Source organism: Artibeus jamaicensis, unplaced genomic scaffold (genome assembly GCF_021234435.1).
Source record: "Artibeus jamaicensis isolate MK-2021 breed Jamaican fruit bat unplaced genomic scaffold, CSHL_Jam_final contig_525, whole genome shotgun sequence".
Classification (NCBI taxonomy): Eukaryota; Metazoa; Chordata; class Mammalia; order Chiroptera; family Phyllostomidae; genus Artibeus; species Artibeus jamaicensis.
Genome location: NW_026521874.1, coordinates 17738037 through 17755764, shown reverse-complemented (window position 1 = coordinate 17755764; position 17728 = coordinate 17738037). Strand labels below are relative to the sequence as shown.

At 45.9% G+C, this 17728-nt stretch overlaps 1 protein-coding gene across 1 annotated transcript in view; it reads right to left on the bottom strand.

Annotated features, from left to right (window-relative positions):
- Positions 1-10853, bottom strand: part of SLC5A1 (solute carrier family 5 member 1) — an 80652-nt gene extending 69799 nt beyond the window's left edge. Inside the window, exon 1 of the mRNA XM_053669943.1 lies at positions 10836-10853. The gene's annotated coding sequence lies outside the window, so the exon portion shown is untranslated. The remainder of the gene's footprint in view (positions 1-10835) is intronic.
- Between the last annotated feature and the right edge of the window lie 6875 nt (positions 10854-17728).

Here is a 17728-nt window from a genome sequence, read left to right as displayed (position 1 = left end):
TGTCCATGGGTCATTCATACATGTTCTTTGACTAGTCCCTTCCCCTTCTGTCCACCATCATCCCTGCCCCCTCCCCTCTGGTCACTGTCAGTCTGCTCCATGTTTCCCTGCCTGTGGTTCTATTTTGTTTATTAGTTTATTTTTTATTAGATTCTTCTTATAGCTGAGACCATAATGTATTTGTCTTTGTCCAACTGGCTTATTTCACTTAGCATTAATAGTCTCCAGCTGTATCCACACAGTTGCAAAAGGTAGGAGTTCCTTCTCTCTGCTCTGTAGTATTCCATTGTGTAAATGTACCACAGTTTTTTTGGTCCACTCATTTACTGATGGGCACTTAGGCTGTATCCAGCACTTGGCTGCTGCAAATACCACTGCTATGAAACAGGGGTGCATAAGTTCTTCTGAATTGGTGATTGAGGATTCTTAGGGTATATTCCCAGCAGCAGAATTGCTGGATCAAGAAGCAGTTCCATTTTTAGTTTTTTGAGGAAATCCCATACCGTTTCCCACAGTGGCTGCACCAGTCTGCATTCCCATTGAAGGGTCTTTAAAGATCTGAGAATAAGTGTGTGGGATGGTACAGTGTTTCCGTTGACTTCCCTGGATGAACAGAAGAGTGGACAACTCCAGGGCTGCTCGTTGCCTTTCCCAACTGAAACACCACTGAGAGAGCTGAAGGTCATTGTTTGGAAACAGTGGGGCTCAATCAGTTCATAACACAGAGCCAAACAAAGCAGGATAACTGAGGTCTAAAGAATTTAAACCATTAACTGTGAGGCTGACGCTATAATTTTTTCAGGGCCAGAGAATGGGATAAAATGAAAACAACAGCATCATCAAAGGACCCTCATATTAATTCACTCAACAATGACTTATTAATCAACACCTCACTTGCTGATTTCATAAATATTTACTGAGCACCTACCATGTACCAGTTCCATGATAAGTTTAGGAATAGAGCTGACGATAAAAGAGTTTTGCACCTGCCCAAATGGATTTACAGCCTAGTGGGAAAGTCTGTAATACACAAATAATTACCATAAAATGATGTGTTATGAAAAGAGGAATGGGAGGTGCCAGGAGAGGCTCCTTTGAGAAAACGGGCCTTGCATGTCCATAGACCAGGGGCTGCAAATCCTGGTGCCAGGGCAAATTCAACGACCGACATATTTTTTGGTTAGCATTATGTTTTAAAAAGCACCTGAATGGCTTCATTGGGACACTGAAGTTTTCCACAGTCCCTACCACTCCATACAGTATTCTGTTCAGTCCTCTCTCACTTTGAGGTAGCCTGGACCCTGAACAACATGCCGTGAAGAACAGCACCAGGTGAGTGAGGCAAGAAATGGAGTGAGAGAACATCCCAGGTGGGCAAATTCCAAGAACAGACAGAGATGGAAGTGCATCTGAGGGACTGGGAGGTCCAGGTAGCCACCATGTGGAAGAGACCACAGAGTTCGACCCCCATTGGCTTATATATGAATCAAATGATGCTCAGAGAGAAGGGACGTGCTCAAGTCACAAAACTAGCAAAGCTAGCAACAGACCCGGGACTAAACCCCAACTCTCCTGCTCTTCAATGACAAATTCTTCCCATGCAATTCTTTCCTCTGATCCAGTAGGCCCACTAATCCCTAGTAAAATTCGAGGGAACATCCGGGAATCCAGGCTCATTCACATCAGCTGCCCACAGGGATTCGGACCAGTCAGGCATGAGGCCCTGGCCCTGTTCCCCAGGATGACTCAACCACACCCTCGAGTGTGAGTCAGGGCTGAGTTTAGGAGCTGGCGAATTTCTGGGGCTGGGTTCAGGACCCGCCTTTGCTGTACTTTCATTGGTGGTGTGACAACAGGAAAATACCTCTCCCGGACACATAAGGAAGCCTTCCTGTGGCCTAAGTCTCTGCCCCACGTTTCACTGCAAACACCCTTGGAAGAAGGGACACTGCCATCTTAGCAGGACTCTAGCTTCAAATCTGGAGAAGCCAAAACTGGAATAAAACCTAAGGGTGAGCCAAGCCAACCCTATAATGATACTAATGAGGGGCATAAGCCCAGAGAAAAGAGACTGGCCCACGATTATCTGGGGTCAAAGCCAGTGTGAAACCCTGGTCTCCTGGTGCCTGCTGCAGGGCACTGTCTCCTGCTCCATGCTGTGTCTCAGTGGGTCCTGCCCTGCAGGTGATTTCCTGGAGGAACCGAGGAGGGAAAGGAAAAGGGCATCCCACAGGTGAGGAAAGACACTGGGAGGAGAAAGAGAAGGAAGAGGAAAAGGAAACTTGACGAACTGGTTCAGGAATGCTCATTTGTCTACTGAATTATTATGTTGTATGCTTGAAACCCGTATAATTCCATGGGCCCGTTTTACCTTTTAAATAAAAGACAGGGAATGCTCACCCAGACTGTGCCTAAACCCACACTGAATCTCTTTTGTTTGCTGACTATAGCACCACTTGAGATAATGTTCTCCATGTGAACTCTACCTAATAAAGGAAGATATCTTTCTGGCTTTTTCTTTATCTTAAAGCTGTTCCTTCTAATTCTCATACATGTTACAACATGGGTGAATCCTGAAAACATTCGGTATTATATGAGGCACCTAGAATAGGCAAATTTATAGAGACAAAACTTGCAATAGTGGTTACCAAGGAGTTGGGGAGGGAGTGTAGCGGGGCATTTAATTGTTTAATAGGTACAGAGTTTCTGTCTGGGATGATGAGAAAGCTCTGGAAATAGTGGGGATGGTTGTACAACACCATGAATGTACTTAATGCCTTTGAATTGCACACTTAAAAATAACTTAATAAGCCCTGGCTGGCATGGCTCAGTGGACTGAGTGCCAGCCAGCCTGTAGACCAGGAGGTTACCAGTTCAATTCCCAGTCAGGGCACATGCCTGGGTTGCAGACCAGATCCCCAGTTGGGTGTGTGGAAGAGGCAACCAGTTGATGTTTCTCTCCCTCTTACTCCCTCCTTTCTCCTCTCTTTAAAATAATATAATCATAATCATAATCATAACTTAATAAGTAAATTGAATGTTGTCTTTATCTTACCGCAATTTTTTTTAAAAAACATCTGTTCCTTCTAAGGTGAGGATACTAGCTGTGGAAGACATCTCATGCTGCTGTTCAATAAAAATTAAATCCGTGTTCCTTCTCTCCATCCCTGCCATGGAAATACAGACAGATGAGGTCTTAGTGGTTAAGAACAAATATTTTCTAGCCAGAACACAGATGCATTCAAAGTTTGCTTCTGTGGTATACTAGTTGTATGACCTCAGGCAAGCTATATACCACACGGATTCCAAACTCTGATGGGCAAACAAGCCCCTGGGGCACCTGGACTTTGCCACAGGGTCAGTCTCCCTGTGGGAAACCAGGGGGTGCCAACGTTTACTTGATACCATTACTATGACAATCATGTGAGACAGTATATGTAAAGTACTTAATCATGAGCACTCAGCGAGCACCCAATGAATGGAAATTAATATTCTTATTTTTTTCACTTAGTGTTTGTCCTTCCAAACTTAAGAGTCATCTAAGAGTGTGTGTGCGTGTGTGTTATTTTTATTTTGTTTTTTGCTGTGTGTGCATGATGAAGTAGATAAGCTCTCTAGCACATGTGGCAGATTCCTTGCAAAGTTGCTTGTGTTCCGAAGTCTGTGCCTTTGCCACTGAGCAGGGTGTATGTGTGTATAAAACACCGTTTCCGTAGAAGACTTTGTGGTCAATGAAATAATTCAAAAGGCATTTCCTCTTACTTATCATGATATGATCAACCATATCAGTGAGTGGGAAGATAACTAAAAATTGGCTGGTCAAAGGGGAAGATTATGTTTTAATTGAGGTCTCTTATCCTAACCAAAGGTTCTAGATATTGCAGAACATTGCATATCTATATGCATATCTGAATTGTGTATCTGAAGAACAGATAGCATATCTATAAACAAGATCTACACATATATCCTCATGTGTACATTATACGCACACACATACACACAGTATAGGCATAGAGAAGAGACTGCAGGGGCATATACCTAGGCATTGACTGTGGCCACCTAAGTGGGGAGGGGTGAATAGGACTGTGGAGCTTATTTCTTCTGCATCTTCTTCTTATTCCGTAATGAGGGGACACTGCTTTTTTAACAAGAAAAAAATACCCACCTGATTCTTAAACTGAGCTCTAACCTCTAGCTCTGTTGCTAGGACTGGAGCCCCTGGGCTGCCCTCATCATTTCCTAGCTCTGAATACCTTCTCACTTTCTCTCCCCATCAATACTGGCTCTCAGACAGGCTCTGCTTGCCCCATTGCCCCATTAACACTGAGCTATCAGCAAGTGACTCCCCAGATTACTACACATGGTCTTCCCCCACCCCCGAGGCAGAACAGCATTTCAAAGAAGATCAAAGCCTAACTCCATGGGCACGAAGGTCTCCCAGTGGAATGTTAGCTATCAGTTAGCCAGGTAGGAACACAGAGCCTTGGTCATCCCTGGAATCCCCTGGCATAGGGAGCTACCTACTTCAGTTACTTACAGGAGTCTGGCCAATGGATAATCTCAGGCTCTGCACACAGAAATAACCAACAAATATGTACAAGGCAGGATCCAAACGCAGCAATATTTCCCACTAGGTAAGAAGCCTCCAAACCTCAGCCCACTTTTCAGACCCAGAAAAAGCACCAGACTAGGAGACCTGAGTTCAAATTCTGGCTCTGTCCCTAACTTCCTGGGAAACCTCCGTCCCTCTACTTGGCCTCACCTGGCCTCAGTTTTGTCTCTGGGAAAGGGTCAGATTTGGACAGGGTGACTTCCAAGTCCCCCCACCTCAGCCCTACTCTGGGCCATAGAGATTCTCTAGGTGTGTTCACATGCCCACCTGGGACAGGGTCCAACTAATTCCTGAAGGGTCAAACGATTAACCATTGCCCTGGGTCAGTTCCAGAAAGGACTCAAAAATTAACCTTGTTGCTCCTGTCTTCTCTTTTAATCTTTACCCTTTGTGACTCTGGTCAGGCATCCTTGCTCTTCTGCCTCCATGACCCGGCTGCCATCCCCCGACCCTCCACCAGGACTGCTCCACTGCCCCCACTTCCCCTCTCCTCAACTAAACTTTGCCAATCCTCACTTCCTCCCTGAAACCTCCCCCCAGGCCCTGGGACCACAGCCTTCTGATCACCTGGCTATACTGATCCATATCCGGAGGGAGGTGCTGAGCACCAGCCAAAGGGGTTGTAGTGACCTCTCCCATGGGTACTTCCTCCTACTTGGCTACTCCCCTTGGGAGTTGAAACTGTGCTGTGTGCAACCTCTTACCCCATGCACAGATTCACTGTTCGGGATGCTGGCATGCTTCAGATGCCTTTCACAGGGCTGAGAAATGAGCCCTGACCACTAGGAACAGTTCTGAACTCTTCAAAGCACCTGTGGGTTCTCTTTGCTCCCCGATCCTCTCAGGAACCCTGTGACGCAGGCAGACCACTTACTTACCTGCATGTGAAACAATCTCCTTAGGGCCACGGGGCAAGCTGGTGGGAGAGCCCAAACCATGCACTGGAGTTCCTGCCCCCAGAGTTTGGGCTTTGGGGTGTGCAGTACGCACTGAAATCACAGCTTCACCCCATTTTAAGAAACTGCAGCCTGGGGCCACCCTTGTAACATCATGTGAGCCCACACACACACTTTATAAATACCTTCACACTGGCTCCAGCCTGTTTGGGGCTGCACCCCTTGAGATTCCAGAATTGTTTTTCTCCCCTCTTTTATCACCATTCTCTAAAAGAGTAACAGCCTGGAGCTGTTCCAGATCAATACATTTTCTCCAAGAGGTTGCTTATAAGGGACCAGGAGATGCAGAAGGTGGTCCTGCTGCTGGGTTCCCCTCCACCCCCGCCCTCCCCCTCCTGTGCACTGCCTTGCTTAGCATGGAGAGCAGAGGGGGTTAAAGTTTTGGAATGTAGGTAAGCATCCCAGTTCACAACTGGGACATGGGCTGCACAGCTGAAATATCATCTTCATCCTGTCCTGTGTCCATGGGACCATATTCCCTCATCATAGCCACCACCTTTGCTGTTTAGCTGGGTCATTCAGGAATCTGTAAATATATGCCTATGTCCATATGCATCTGACTAGTAGGTACAGGTGTGCATGGGCAGGTGCATTCATGCTACTGTGTTTAGTTTGAGTGTATATGTGTGTTGTAGGTGTAGCGGACATCTGGGGCTATCCACTGTGCCCTTCTCAAAATGTATACACATGTAGATGAGTATGTGGAAAGATAAATATTTTCCACTCACTATCCATCCATCGGTCCAAGAATGATGTGCTGATGCGGGCACTGTGCAAGTTTCTGGGGATGAGTAAGACACAGTGCATGGATGGATCTACTCCAGGGTACATGGTGGTGGGCATGTTTTTCAGTACCATGTAGACATCTGTGCAGCCAGTGTAGACATGCATGTGCACATCCAGACCCACGTCAACTGGGAAAGTTCCTGATTACCCAAGTGAGGACACATGGTCCATTGCTACGGAAACATGCTGCTGTGTTCTTTCCAAGCCACAAGGATTGGACTCTAAACAACCCTCAGGCCACAGAGGCATCATCTGCCCTCTGCTCTGCCAGGGTGAAAGCCTAGGCTGCTGGGTCCCCCACCATACCAGCCACCCCACCCTCCCCACCCACAGGGAGGAGAGCCAGCATTCCCTGATAACAGGGCACGGAGAGTCAAGGCCACTGGGGGCCACCTGCACTTCATGTGGTTTTATGGTTTCACAGTTAATGTTTGGCCCTGAGTTATTTCTACTCTAGGAGGTAAGGCAGATGAGGCAGGGGAGAGATGGGGCACAGAGATAAGCTGCCAGGTCACCTGCAGGAGACACCTGCCCTGGCAGCTGCCTCTGGCAACACAAAGCCCACAGGATTACTGGTCCTACAGAAGGAAGGAGCCACCCAAATGAAAGAGGGCAAGGGCTTCTAAGAGCAGGGATGCAAAAGAGGGCCCTCTAAAGTGCGTAGGAGCCCAGCATCCCTTCTGCAGCCTTCTAAGTGACCCAGAAAGTTCCTCTACCAACAGGTCAGCTAGTTTCCCCAGCTTGGTCACCTCCGAGGTCACAAGCAGCTCACCACCTCCAAGGCTCTCAAACTTCTCTTTTATACTGGAACAAAAATCTACCTCCCAGCAACTTCCATTTATCAGTCCTACTTTCCATCCCCAAAAAAAAATCTTCCTGGGAATAACCACCCTTTGGTTAATGTCTCCAGAAAGTCCCTATTTCAAATGCTAATATATAGCCTGGGGAAAATACAGTATTACTTTATAGTTTGAGTGATTTTTTCCCCATTTCAAGTCTTTAAAGTCCTTGAGAGTAGATAGGTGATATATACAGTTGATCTTTGAACAACACAGGTTTGAAATGCATAGGTTCACTTACACATTGACTTTTTTCAAGAAACACTGTAAGTGTATTTTCTCTTCCTTATGACTTTCTTAATAACATTTCCTTTTCCTAAGCTTTATTGTAAGAATACAGTATATAGCTCTGGATGGTATGGCTCAGTAGATTGAGTGCCAGGCTGTGAACCACAGGGTCAACTGGTTCGATTCCCAGTCAGGGCACATGCCTGAGTTGTGGGCCAAGTTATACATAAATTTTTGACTGTGTGAGGGGCCAGTGCCTCAACCCTTGAGTTGTTCAAGGGAGAGATATATATAATCTCCAACCCACTCTACTCAGAACTAAGAGAAAGTGTCTAGGGAACTTGGAAGGCTGAGAAACCCAAAGTAACTGGTAATGAGTAGGTGGTAGGGAGAAGAATTCAGTGAGGCTGAAGTAGACACAGGTTATGGGGAGTCAGCTCCAGATAAACAAGCAATAAGGAATCCATCCAGGCAAAGGAGGAGAGCTCCCCAAGACACAGCTGTTATCCTTGGGAAAGATGCAGCCAGCAGAAAAATGCCCAAAGTCTGGGGCAAGGACTGGAATGAGGTCAGGAACAGAAGGGGTCACCAGGACACATGAGGCAGAAAGGGAACTGGACTGCACGTTTAGCATGCAAGTCTGCCCGCTTCCCAGAGCCCTTCAGTGAACTCCCACAGGGCAAGATTCTCACACAGGACCTAGAGGAGAATTCAGCAAGCTCAGGTCAAGACAGTCTCAGAGTGTGCCACAGGCACATCTAAGACACTCCCCTGGACAGCCCGGTTCTTCCCATTCGGGCTTGATTCTATCCAACAGGGCTTGATTCAGCTCAAGAAAAGAATGGAATACATGACAAACACATGAAAAAGAAGACCAACATCACTAGCCACTAGGAAAATGCAAATCAAAACCATAAGGATATACCACTTCCTACCCTCTAGGATGGCTATAATCAATCAATCAACCAATCAATAGCAAGTGCTGGTGATGATATGGAGAAATCAACCCTCATGCACTGCAGGTGGGAATGTAAAATGCCGCAGCCAGTATTTGAGAGTTCATCAAAAAAGTCAAACACAGAATTACCATAGGATCCTGAAATTCCACTTGTAGATATGTGCCTCAAAGGGGTTGAAAACACACCAACACAGAAACATGAACCTGAATGTTTGTCGTAGTGAACATTAGCCAAACGTTGGAAACAACCCAAATGTCCATCAGCTGATAAGAGGATGAACCAAATGGGTTGACCCACCCGACGGAATGATATTCATCTATAAAAAGAAATGAAGTGGGGGTACATACTGCAACGTGGACATGCCTGCAAACAGCATGCTGAGTGAAAGAAGGCAGATACAAAAGACCACTTCTTATTATGATCCTATATCCACAAAATGTGCAGAATAGGTAAGTCCATGGAGACAAAGAGCAGATCAGTGGGCGTCAGGGACTAAGGGAGGAAGAAGTATGGTGTGAGCACTAACAGGTACTTGTTTCCCTTCATGTGATAAAAACATTTTAGAACTAGAGGTGATGATGGCACAATAATATAAACGTGTTAAATGCCACTAAATTATACACCTTAAATAGTTACTATGTTATTGTGTGAACTTCACCTCAATGAAAAGAAAAACAAGACCCGGCTAGCAGGGTCTTTTCAATAACTCTGCATAGGCATTGCCTTCCCGAGCAAGGTGGACACCAGGCCTGTACCTAACAAAGGCAGGGAGTCAGAGCTGGAGACCTTTCCCCTGTGGGCCAGCCACTGAAGCAGAGCACCCCTCACGGCTCCCTTCCTCTCCACCTCAGCAACTCTCTCTGCTCAATGAGGCCAAAGGTGCCTCCAGAGCCCTCGGAGGTGTCCAAGCAAGAAATCAGGAGAGAAGGGCAGCTCCTTAGTGCTGACCTGCCTTCAAACTCATTGGGTGGCTCCTTCACAGGTTTGCACATTCAATAATTCACCAGCTTGCCAAGGTACCAGTCCTATTAAATGGGCCTGAGCTGGCAAGGGAAACTTTCTCTGCTGGTTGTCTACTATGGGCCAGCACAGTATATGGTACATGGTACTTGACTTACACAACAAGCATATAAGGTAGATACTATCAGAGACACAGTGGGACTCTTGTGGATGCAGGGTACTGTGGCCTCATGGGTCCCTTTCTCAACAAAAAATTCTTAAACATTGCCCTGGCTGGTGTAGCTCAGTGGATTGAGCACGAGCTTGTGAAGCAAAGGGTCACTGGTTTGATTCCCAGTCAGGGCACATGCCTGGGTTCCAGGCCAGGTCCCCAGTAGGGGGCACATGAGAGGCAACCACACATTGATCTTTCTCTCCCACTCTTTCTCCTTCCCTTTTCCTATCTCTAAAAATAAATAAATAAATAAATTTTTAAAAATTGTTAAACATTGAGCCCTGGCTGGTGTAGCTCAGTGGATTGAGCGCAGGCCTGCGAACCAGGCAGTCACAGTTCCATTCCCAGTCAGGGCACATGCCTGGGTTGCAGGCTGATTCCCTGCAGGCCAGTTCCCAGCAGGGAATGCATGAGAAGCAACCATACATTGATGTTTCTCTCCCTCTTTCCTTCCCTTCCCCTCTAAAGATAAATAAATTAAAATCTTTTAAAAAAAATGTTAAACATTGTATTTCACAACTGCATTTGTACAAAGATATTATTATTGTCTTAGTGTTATATATTAAGACATTTTGCCCTGGCCAGTATGGCTCAGTGGGCTGAGTGCTGGCCGGTGAACCAAAGGGTTCAATTCCCAGTCAGTACACATGCCTGGGTTGTGGGCCAGGTTCCCAGGACCAGGCACACAAGAGGCAACCACACATTGATATTTCTCTCCCTCTCTTTCTCCTTCCCTTCTCTTCTCTAAATATAAATAAATAAGACTTCCAGCCAGATGGAGGCATAGGTGGAAACACTATACCTCCTCCCACAACCAAGTTTAAGGACAACAAAGATTTACAAACAAAAACAACCAAAACAGACAGAAAATAGAACTGTACCAAAGTCCGACAACAACAAACCATTCATCCAGACTGGTAAGAGGGGCACAGCTGATGGCTGGCAGAGAGGGATCATGGCAAGAAAAAGCGGTGGCTGCCAGACCAATCCAGGTGTGCAGGCGATGGTTGGCAGATCCCAGGTGTGGGGTGGCAACAGGCAGATCCAGTGGGGGTGCAAGGTGGCTGGCTGACCATGGTCACACATTCACACTCAGAGAAACCAGGTGAAAAAACACTGAGAAAGACCACACAACCCAGGGCTCTAGCGCTGGGAAATGAACCCTAAAAGCACCAATTGGAAAAACTTTCAGGGGTGAGGTGCCAGGAGAGGCTCCCAACCTCACAGGAGAGTTTGTTGGAGAGACACACAGGGTCCTAGAACATACACAAGCTCACCCACCTGGGAATCAGCACCAGAAGGGCCCAATTTTCTTGTAGGAAGCAGCAGAGGGGACCAAAATCTGAGTCAGAGCAGAACAAATGCCATTGCTCCCTCTCTGACCCTGCCCCCAGTTACAACCCAGTGACTGGGTAGACTTGCCCCACTGAACACATAAGCCTCCACCCCTCACATGTAACAGGTGAGAAACAGACAAAACATGGCTCAAACAGAAGAACAGCTCAAAGCCCCAGAGCCAAACTTCTAAGTGACCAAGAGATAGCCAACCTATCAGATACACAGTTCAAAACACTCACTGAACTGGTTGATTTTAGTCACAAATTAGATGAAAAAATGAAGGCCTCACTAAGTGAAATGAAGCAAAATGCACAGGGATTCAATAGTGATGGAAAGAAAGCTGGGACTCAAATCAATGAAGTGAACCATAAGGAAGAAAGAAACAACCAGACAGAAAAGAATGAAGAAACAAGAATTCAAAAAAAAAATAAGGAGAGGCTTAGGAACCTCAAGGACATCTTTCAACGTTCCGACATGTGAATTACAGAGGTACCAGAAGGGGAAGAGGAACAGCAACAAGTGGAAAACTTATTTGAACAAATAATAAAGAAGAACTTCCCCAATCTGGCAAAGGAAATAGATTTCCAGGAAGCTCAGGAACCTCAGAGAGTCCCAAAGAAGTTGGACCCAAGGAGGAACACACCAAGGTACATCATCATTACAGTAGTCAAGATTAAAATGAAGGAGAGAATTCTAGAAGCAGCAAGAGATAAGGGGACAGTCACCTACAGAAGACTTCCCATCAGACTGTCAGTGGATTTCTCAAAAGGGACCTTTCAGGCAAGAAGGGGCTGGAAAGAAGGATTCCAAGCCATGAAATCCAAAGACCTACATCCAAGATTGCTCTATCTAGCAAAGCTTTCATTTAGAATGGAAGGGCAGATAAAGCACTTCTCAGATAAGGTTAAGTTCAAGGAGCTCATCGTCACCTAGCCCTTATTATATACAATGTAAAAGGGACTTATCTAAGAAGAAGAAGATAAAAAGTATGAACAGTGAGAGGACAGTAAACTCACAGTTATTAACAGCCACACCCAAAACCAAAGCAAACTACGTGGACAGCTAGATCAAGAGTGGAACCATAGAAACGGAGATCACAAGCAGGGTTAGCAACAGGGGAGCTGGGGGAGGAGAGAGGGGTAAAAGGTACAGAGAATAAGTGGCATAGATGGTAGGTAGAAAATAGACAGGGGGGAGGGCAAGAATAGTATGGGAAATGTAGAAGCTAAAGAACCTGTGACACATGGACATGTACTAAAGGGGGGAAATATGGGGAGAGGTGTGCAGGGGGGAGGGGAATGAAGGGGGGGGAATGGGACAACTAATGGTATAATCAATAAAATGTATTTTAAAAAAAGATAGTACTTAACTCTGGAGAGGCAGGAAGGAAGGTTGAAGAGCAGAGCTCTTGTCCATGTCCATGGGTCATTCATACATGTTCTTTGACTAGTCCCTTCCCCTTCTGTCCACCATCATCCCTTCCCCCTCCCCTCTGGTCACTGTCAGTCTGCTCCATGTTTCCCTGCCTGTGGTTCTATTTTGTTTATTAGTTTATTTTTTATTAGATTCTTCTTATAGCTGAGACCATAATGTATTTGTCTTTGTCCAACTGGCTTATTTCACTTAGCATTAATAGTCTCCAGCTGTATCCACACACTTGCAAAAGGTAGGAGTTCCTTCTCTCTGCTCTGTAGTATTCCATTGTGTAAATGTACCACAGTTTTTTTGGTCCACTCATTTACTGATGGGCACTTAGGCTGTATCCAGCACTTGGCTGCTGCAAATACCACTGCTATGAAACAGGGGTGCATAAGTTCTTCTGAATTGGTGATTGAGGATTCTTAGGGTATATTCCCAGCAGCAGAATTGCTGGATCAAGAAGCAGTTCCATTTTTAGTTTTTTGAGGAAATCCCATACCGTTTCCCACAGTGGCTGCACCAGTCTGCATTCCCATTGAAGGGTCTTTAAAGATCTGAGAATAAGTGTGTGGGATGGTACGGTGTTTCCGTTGACTTCCCTGGATGAACAGAAGAGTGGACAACTCCAGGGCTGCTCGTTGCCTTTCCCAACTGAAACACCACTGAGAGAGCTGAAGGTCATTGTTTGGAAACAGTGGGGCTCAATCAGTTCATAACACAGAGCCAAACAAAGTGGGATAACTGAGGTCTAAAGAATTTAAACCATTAACTGTGAGGCTGACGCTATAATTTTTTCAGGGCCAGAGAATGGGATAAAATGAAAACAACAGCATCATCAAAGGACCTTCATATTAATTCACTCAACAATGACTTATTAATCAACCCCTCATAAATATTTACTGAGCACCTACCATGTACCAGTTCCATGATAAGTTTAGGAATAGAGTTGACGATAAAAGAGTTTTGCACCTGCCCAAATGGATTTACAGCCTAGTGGGAAAGTCTGTAATACACAAATAATTACCATAAAATGATGTGTTATGAAAAGAGGATTGGGAGGTGCCAGGAGAGGCTCCTTCAAGAAAACGGGCCTTACTTGTCCATAGGCCAGGGGCTACAAATCCTGGTGCCAGGGCAAATTCAACGACCGACATATTTTTTGGTTAGCATTATGTTTTAAAAAGCACCTGAATGGCTTCATTGGGACACTGAAGTTTTCCACAGTCCCTACCACTCCATACAGTATTCTGTTCAGTCCTCTCTCACTTTGAGGTAGCCTGGACCCTGAACAACATGCTGTGAAGAACAGCACCAGGTGAGTGAGGCAGGAAATGGAGTGAGAGAACATCCCAGGTGGGCAAATTCCAAGAACAGACAGAGATGGAAGTGCATCTGAGGGACTGGGAGGTCCAGGTAGCCACCATGTGGAAGAGACCACAGAGTTCGACCCCCATTGGCTTATATATGAAGCAAATGATGCTCAGAGAGAAGGGACGTGCTCAAGTCACAAAACTAGCAAAGCTAGCAACAGACCCGGGACTAAACCCCAACTCTCCTGCTCTTCAATGACAAATTCTTCCCATGCAACTCTTTCCTCTGATCCAGTAGGCCCACTAATCCTTAGTAAACTTCGAGGGAACATCCGGGAATCCAGGCTCATTCACATCAGCTGCCCACAGGGATTCGGACCAGTCAGGCATGAGGCCCTGGCCCTGTTCCCCAGGATGACTCAACCACACTCTCGAGTATGAGTCAGGGCTGAGTTTAGGAGCTGGCGAATTTCTGGGGCTGGGTTCAGGACCTGCCTTTGCTGTACTTTCGTTGGTGGTGTGACAACAGGAAAATACCTCTCCCAGACACATAAGGAAGCCTTCCTGTGGCCTAAGTCTCTGCCCCATGTTTCATTGCAAACACCCTTGGAAGAAGCGACACTGCCATCTTATCAGGACTCTAGCTTCAAATCTGGAGAAGCCAAAACTGGAATAAAACCTAAGGGTGAGCCAAGCCAACCCTATAATGATACTAATGAGGGGCATAAGCCCAGAGAAAAGAGACTGGCCCACGATTATCTGGGGTCAAAGCCAGTGTGAAACCCTGGTCTCCTGGTGCCTGCTGCAGGGCACTGTCTCCTGCTCCACGCTGTGTCTCAGTGGGTCCTGCCCTGCAGGTGATTTCCTGGAGGAACCGAGGAGGGAAAGGAAAAGGGCATCCCACAGGTGAGGAAAGACACTGGGAGGAGAAAGAGGAGGAAGAGGAAAAGAAAACCTGACTAACTGGTTCAAGAATGCTCATTTGTCTACTGAATTATTATGTTGTACGCTTGAAACCTGTATAATTCCATGGGCCCGTTTTACCTTTTAAACAAAAGACAGAGAATGCTCACACAGACTGTGCCTAAACCCACACTGAATCTCTTTTGTTTGCTGACTATAGCACCACTTGAGATAATGTTCTCCATGTGAACTTTACCTAATAAAGGAAGATATCTTTCTGGCTTTTTCTTTATCTTAAAGCTGTTCCTTCTAATTCTCATACATGTTACAACATGGGTGAATCCTGAAAACATTCGGTATTATATGAGGCACCTAGAATAGGCAAATTTATAGAGACAAAACTTGCAATAGTGGTTACCAAGGAGTTGGGGAGGGAGTGTAGCGGGGCATTTAATTGTTTAATAGGTACAGAGTTTCTGTCTGGGATGATGAGAAAGCTCTGGAAATAGTGGGGATGGTTGTACAACACCATGAATGTACTTAATGCCTTTGAATTGCACACTTAAGAATAACTTAATAAGCCCTGGCTGGCATGGCTCAGTGGACTGAGTGCCAGCCAGCCTGTAGACCAAGAGGTCACCAGTTCAATTCCCAGTCAGGGCACATGCCTGGGTTGCAGACCAGATCCCCAGTTGGGTATGTGGAAGAGGCAACCAGTTGATGTTTCTCTCCCTCTTTCTCCCTCCTTTCTCCTCTCTTTAAAATCATAATCATAATCATAATCATAACTTAATAAGTAAATTGAATGTTGTCTTTATCTTACCGCAATTTTTTTAAAAACATCTGTTCCTTCTAAGGTGAGGATACTAGCTGTGGAAGACATCTCATGCTGCTGTTCAATAAAAATTAAATCCGTGTTCCTTCTCTCTCCCTGCCATGGAAATACAGACAGATGAGGTCTTAGTGGTTAAGAACAAATATTTTCTAGCCAGAACACAGATGCATTCAAAGTTTGCTTCTGTGGTATACTAGTTGTATGACCTCAGGCAAGCTATATACCACACGGATTCCAAACTCTGATGGGCAAACAAGCCCCTGGGGCACCTGGACTTTGCCACAGCGTCAGTCTCCCTGTGGGAAACCAGGGGGGTGCCAACGTTTACTTGATACCATTACTATGACAATCATGTGAGACAGTATATGTAAAGTACTTAATCATGAGCACTCAGCGAGCACCCAATGAATGGAAATTAATATTCTTATTTTTTTCACTTAGTGTTTGTCCTTCCAAACTTAAGAGTCATCTAAGAGAGAAAGAGAGAGAGTGTGTGTGTGTGTGTGTGTGTGTGTTATTTTTATTTTGTTTTTTGCTGTGTGTGCACGATGAAGTAGATAAGCTCTCTAGCACATGTGGCAGATTCCTTGCAAAGTTGCTTGTGTTCCGAAGTCTGTGCCTTTGCCACTGAGCAGGGTGTATGTGTGTATAAAACACCGTTTCTGTAGAAGACTTTGTGGTCAATGAAATAATTCAAAAGACATTTCCTCTTACTTATCATGATATGATCAACCATATCAGTGAGTGGGAAGATAACTAAAAATTGGCTGGTCAAAGGGGAAGATTATGTTTTAATTGAGGTCTCTTATCCTAACCAAAGGTTCTAGATATTGCAGAACATTGCATATCTATATGCATATCTGAATTGTGTATCTGAAGAACAGATAGCATATCTATAAACAAGATCTACACATATATCCTCATGTGTACATTATACGCACACACATACACACAGTATAGGCATAGAGAAGAGACTGCAGGGGCATATACCTAGGCATTGACCGTGGCCACCTAAGTGGGGAGGGGTGAATAGGACTGTGGAGCTTATTTCTTCTGCATCTTCTTATTCTGTAATGAGGGGACACTGCTTTTTTAACAAGAAAAAAATACCCACCTGATTCTTAAACTGAGCTCTAACCTCTAGCTCTGTTGCTAGGACTGGAGCCCCTGGGCTGCCCTCATCATTTCCTAGCTCTGAATACCTTCTCACTTTCTCTCCCCATCAATACTGGCTCTCAGACAGGCTCTGCTTGCCCCATTGCCCCATTAACACTGAGCTATCAGCAAGTGACTCCCAGATTACTACACATGGTCTTCCCCCACCCCCGAGGCAGAACAGCATTTCAAAGAAGATCAAAGCCTAACTCCATGGGCACGAAGGTCTCCCAGTGGAATGTTAGCTATCAGTTAGCCAGGTAGGAACACAGAGCCTTGGTCATCCCTGGAATCCCCTGGCATAGGGAGCTACCTACTTCAGTTACTTACAGGAGTCTGGCCAATGGATAATCTCAGGCTCTGCACACAGAAATAATCAACAAATACGTACAAGGCAGGATCCAAATGCAGCAATATTTCCCACTAGGTAAGAAGCCTCCAAACCTCAGCCCACTTTTCAGACCCAGAAAAAGCACCAGACTAGGAGACCTGAGTTCAAATTCTGGCTCTGCCCCTAACTTCCTGGGAAACCTCCATCCCTCTACTTGGCCTCTCCTGGCCTCGGTTTTGTCTCTGGGAAAGGGTCAGATTTGGACAGGGTGACTTCCAAGTGCCCCCACCTCAGCCCTACTCTGGGCCATAGAGATTCTCCAGGTGTGTTCACATGCCCACCTGGGACAGGGTCCAACTAATTCCTGAAGGGTCAAACGATTAACCATTGCCCTGGGTCAGTTCCAGAAAGGACTCAAAAATTAACCTTGTTGCTCCTGTCTTCTCTTTTAATCTTTACCCTTTGTGACTCTGGTCAGGCATCCTTGCTCTTCTGCCTCCATGACCCGGCTGCCATCCCCCGACCCTCCACCAGGACTGCTCCACTGCCCCCACTTCCCCTCTCCTCAACTAAACTTTGCCAATCCTCACTTCCTCCCTGAAACCTCCCCCCAGGCCCTGGGACCACAGCCTTCTGATCACCTGGCTATACTGATCCATATCCGGAGGGAGGTGCTGAGCACCAGCCAAAGGGGTTGTAGTGACCTCTCCCATGGGTACTTCCTCCTACTTGGCTACTCCCCTTGGGAGTTGAAACTGTGCTGTGTGCAACCTCTTACCCCATGCACAGATTCCTTGTTCGGGATGCTGGCATGCTTCAGACACCTTTCACAGGGCTGAGAAATGAGCCCTGACCACTAGGAACAGTTCTGAACTCTTCAAAG